Source organism: Palaemon carinicauda, chromosome 5 (assembly GCF_036898095.1).
Source record: "Palaemon carinicauda isolate YSFRI2023 chromosome 5, ASM3689809v2, whole genome shotgun sequence".
Taxonomy (NCBI): Eukaryota; Metazoa; Arthropoda; class Malacostraca; order Decapoda; family Palaemonidae; genus Palaemon; species Palaemon carinicauda.
In genome coordinates this window covers 159252729-159258446 of record NC_090729.1, presented here as the reverse complement: position 1 = coordinate 159258446, position 5718 = coordinate 159252729, and positions in this window count along the sequence as shown.

Sequence of the window (5718 nt, the reverse complement as noted above, 5' to 3'; positions counted from 1 at the left end):
TCCCCTCATCAATAATATATATATATATATATATATATATATATATATATATATATATATATATATATATATATATATATATATGTATATATATATATATATATATATATATATATATATATATACATATATATATATATGTATATATATATATATATAAAATTATATGTATATATATATATATATATATATATATATACATATGTAATATATATACATAAATAATATACTTTATATATATGTATATATATATAATATATACTGTATATATATATATATATATATATATATATATATATATATATATATAAGGACAAGTATTAATCCCTGGAATTCAAGTTTTTCTTTTTACTGAAATGTTGAAGTTATTCTAACACGACTGCGCATAAATATTTTTTGATCGTAGCATTATACCAGAGAATATTGATTGTGTCAAATTATTGTCGTTTAAAAAAAAAATTCTGGTGTGCTGCTCAAAATTTATAAATGAGCGGCGGAAATATCTTTTATTTAAAAAAAAAAAATATTTTTTATGAAATTTTGTTTTTATGAATGTTTTAGGTGTGTGAATTGTGTCATGTTTTATAAATATGTTTTTTGATAGTAATTTAATTGAAGTTGATATTTTCCACATGTTTTGAATATTTATCACGGAGCTAAAGGACTCACCAATCCCTGGTTTTAACTTTATAATGCAATTCAAATCTAGTTCTTATCTCAACCAAGATGTTCTTAAATGGCACCATTTTGTTTACCATTTCACATACCTCTTATTATTATTATTACTATTTTTATTATTATTATTATTATTATTATTATTATTAGCTAAGCTACAACCCAAGTTGGAAAAGCAAGATGCTATAAGCCCAAGGGCTCTTACAGGGAAAAATAGCCCAGTGAGGAAAGGAAATAAGGAAATAAATTAATGATCTGAGAAATAATGAACAATTAAAATGAAATATTCTAAAAACAGTAATAACATCAAAACAAATATTTCGTAAATAAACAATAAAACGCCTTATGTCAGCCGGCTGAACAAAAACATTTGCTGCAAATTTGAAATTTTGAAGTTCTATCGATTCAATTACCCGATTTAGAAGATCATTTCACAACTTGGTCACAGCTGGAATAAAGCTTCTAGAATACTGTGTAGTATTGAGCCTCATGATGAAGAAGGCCTGACTTTTAGAATTAACTGCATGCCTAGTATTACGAAACAGGATAGAACTGTCCTGGAAGATCTGAACGTAAAGGATGATCGGAATTATGAAAAATATCCTGTTGGGAGAAGTGGCCTTCACGCCTAGATGGGAAAGAAATCCACAAAACTAAGTGATGCCTCTGGTTTCATCTCCAAGAGGGAGAGTTTTTTTTTTTAATATTTTATCTTGAAGCATCACTAAAGACCCATTAGCGGGGAAATCAGACAGAATTCAATGCCTGTGTTATCCATATCAGGATGTTGAAATGGAAGTCTTAGTTCCACGGAAAGAAGAGAGTAAAGATGAGAAATGGAATCGCCCAAAACATACTAATTCAAAAAAATTATATCCCGGCAATGCTACACAGAAATGATAATATCTAAAAGGAGCTATAGCGCTCAAAACATGATAAGAAAATAATGGAAATAATGATAAAAGCCCTAATGAAATAGGAAATATTAGACAAACTCGATATAGCATACGACCTAAAAACAGGATTACCCAAGGGTAGGTAAAGCCTGCCTGACACTTGCGCGCATTTTTGCCACGCACTGGCACGCATTGATGCGCGCCAGTGCGTGCTTCTTTGTGGCACGCACTGGTGTTTTTCCCGCACTGTTCACGACCAGTTCACTCCAGTTCGCGCATCGTTCACGTGACGTTCACGCGATGGCACGAATTGGCACGCGTAGTTCACGAGAAGTTCACGACACGTTCACGCGAGTTCCCTCATCATTCCGCATCGTTTCCGCATCGTTCACGCCAGTTCACGCCAGTTCACGAATTGGTCACTCCATATAAAAACGGGGCTTCTCCAACCCGAGGACATTCTTGGATTGGCTTCGGAAGAGACAACAATGCTTTCTGTCAGAGACACCATTGCATTGAGGAGAAGAAACGTATCTTTTTCGTTTGTATTTTTTGTTGCCCTTTATTTTTGTTTCATTAAGAAAGCATTTGATTTACATATAAATAGCAGACATAAAATATGTACAAGTATTAAGAAAGCATTTTATTTTAACATTAAAAGCAGCAAACATGAAAAGTTTTTAGGCTGTTGATTTTAAGGTAATAGAGAAAAAAGTGTGTTGAAATAAGAAATCATTTTATTTTTACATTAAAACAGCAAACAGAAAAAATTTGTTTTGCCCTTCATGTTAAGGTAATAAAGAAGAATAAGTATGTTGATGAAATAAAACATCATTTTATTTTTACATTCAAACAGCAAACTTTAAAATTTCTTGGGTTTATTTTTCAGTTCATTTTTATTTAAAGCAAAAGTTTTGGGTCTTGATTGGTAATAGAGGAAAATAAGTGTGTGCATGAAATAAGACATCATTTTATTTTTACATTCAAACAGCAAATATAAACAATTATTAGGTTTATATTTTTCTTTCCTTTTCATTATTTTCTTTCGTTTCCTTTTTGTTTCAAATATAAAAATTTATTAGGTTTATTTTTCTTTCCTTTTCATTAATTTTTTCGTTTCCTTTTTGTTTCTCTTCATTATAAAGTTATAAAAATAGTTTGAAATAAGATATAATTTTTTTTTCACATTAAAACAGCAAATATGAAAATTTATTAGGTTTATTTTTCTTTCCTTTTCATTATTTTTTTCGTTTCCTTTTTGTTTCTCTTCGTTATAAAGTTATAGAAATAGTTTGAAATAAGATATAATTTTGTTTCACATTAAAACAGCAAATATAAAAATTTATTAGGTTTATTTTTCTTTCCTTTTCATTAATTTTTTCGTTTCCTTTTTGTTTCTCTTCATTATAAAGTTATAAAAATAGTTTGAAATAAGATATAATTTTTTTTTCACATTAAAACAGCAAATATAAAAATTTATTAGGTTTATTTTTCTTTCCTTTTCATTAATATTTTCGTTTCCTTTTTTTTTCTCTTCATTATAAAGTTATAAAAATAGTTTAAAATAAGATATAATTTTTTTTTCACAATAAAACAGCAAATATAAAAATTTATTAGGTTTATTCTTCTTTCCTTTTCATTAATTTTTTCGTTTCCTTTTTGTTTCTCTTCATTATAAAGTTATAGAAATAGTTTGAAATAAGATATAATTTTGTTTCACATTAAAACAGCAAATATAAAAATTTATTAGGTTTATTTTTCTTTCCTTTTCATTAATTTTTTCGTTTCCTTTTTGTTTCTCTTTATTATAAAGTTATAAAAATAGTTTGAAATAAGATATGATTTTTTTTTTCACATTAAAACAGCAACTATAAAAATTTATTAGGTTTATTTTTCTTGCCTTTTCATTAATATTTTCGTTTCCTTTTTGTATCTCTTCATTATAAAGTTCACGCCACTTCCCGCATCGTTCACTCCAGTTCACTCCAGTTCACGCCAGTTCCCGCACTGTTCACTCCAGTTCACTCCAGTTGGCGCATCGTTCACGACTATTTCACGGCCATTTAGTGCGTGCCAATGCGTGCCACAAACTTTAAACATTTCAAAGTTTTGGGCCCGCATGGCACGCATTGGTACGCTCTGGCACGCGAGTTCCCGCACTGTTCACGACATTTTCACGGCTCGTTCACGCGAGTTCGCGCATCAATGCGTGCCAGTGCGTGCCACGAATGCGTGCAAGTGTCAGGGGGGCTTAAAGATACCATTCCTCTTGCAGCACTTTACCTTGCCGGTAGATTGCCTAGCCCTTGTGGCCTAACACGGTCGCTTGCAATAATGCAGCCCGTAGAAACGCTTTTTACCGTTTTCCAGTGCCGATTGTAATACGCTTTTCCTGAGATAGACTGACTTATGCACAAACTGAAATCTATTTGTATTGATTTTTGTTTTATTGTGAAATATTTATCAGAAAAGCTTGTATGACATTCTAAATCTTTGACTAATAACAATGATTTATTCATGATCTCTCTCATAAGTTCATTAACTTCACTCCACGGAGAGAAGAAACAAAATCTATGAATATAGAAAAAATAGAATAAAAATACTTTTAAATTTAGCAATGTTTTATAAGAATTTTATATTCCATATTACTGTTTTTATTGCAAATTGAAATAACAATTTCTTTATATTTAGCCAAGCTGCTACCCTAATTGGAAAATCTGTACGTTTTTAGCTCAAGGGTTCCAGTATGTAAACCAGCTCAATATGGAAATGTAACAAGGCACACTTATTGAGGATTGATATCTATAATTGGGCTTATGATTAGTTAACAACGTATTTGTTGCGGGCATGAATATATTTTGGTTAAATTTGGAGTTTTTAATTCTATGGCCGAGATCCAACTCTTTGCTTTTAGAATATTGGGATGTGCTTTTTATAATATTTTAATACATGTTATCTGTATTTTACATATAATTACCATAAGTTAGATCCTAAAAATCATAAGAAAAATAGTATTGGAATTATGATTCTTTGACGAATTAATAAAAAAAAAAAAAACTACCATGACAGTATGCTTTAGTATTCAGGCACTTCAAATCTAAATAGAATCTGAGCGTTTCTATTGCTTATCTTATCGAAAGAAGGATTCTATCCAATTGGAAACTGGCGATAGATTGATATGTGTGGCGGGTATAAATTATATTCAGTTTCAATTAGATAGAAAATAATTTGGTTATTTTCAAACCAAAATGAAGTCATGAAAGGTTCCAGAATGCAAGGTGTAGAGTTCCAAATTGCTAATTATCCCCCTCATCTAGGCATTATAAATTTCATCACTTAATTTCTGTTGCTATTTGGGCTCGAAATTGCTATAAAACGTGAACGTGGTGTTTCTTGTTGTCTGGTCACAACTTAATTGTTAGGAATTACAAATTTCACAATAAATGTCACGGAAATATTTCCTTAACAAACAATCGTTAGTTCAATTACCTTTGGGGGACAGGGGCAGGCCTGATATGCCAAATGTACTGAAATTAGTCAGCCAATCAAGTAATTACACAGTTATTTAATCTAATTTGCAATTGCCTTTTATGAAACCAATATATAACTGGTGTTTTTCATTGTATAACATGTATTATTGATGAAAAACATAGAATAACAATATTGTTAAATTCTGAAAGGCATAATAACGCAAACCCCCTTAGCACCTCCCTTACATCGTAACGAGAGTTTTACTTTACCGACAATAGATGGCATCAGAGGCATCTTGTCAGAACTAATATAGCATGTTATTTGAAGACCACGTGTGTCTAAAAAGAGTGGTAGGAAGGTAGAGGCTAGAGAATTGGTAGTTGGTAAATTGCGCAACGATCGTTTCCTTATTAGGAGTGGAAATTTTTATCAGAAAATGGTGTGAATTTCTCATATTTTATCGGAAACAATCTGAGTTTACCTATAGAAGTGTTTAGTATTTCCTTTCTCCATCAGAACACATGGATGGTAGTTCATGTTTTAGTACAAGTGACCAAGGTAACAATCATCAGCATAGTTAGGGTTGGCGGGACGAGTTTGGGACAGCGCTGCCAAATGGAATTTCAATGAGTGGAGAAAATCTTTATTCATGACAGATTCAAATCATTTAAGGAGT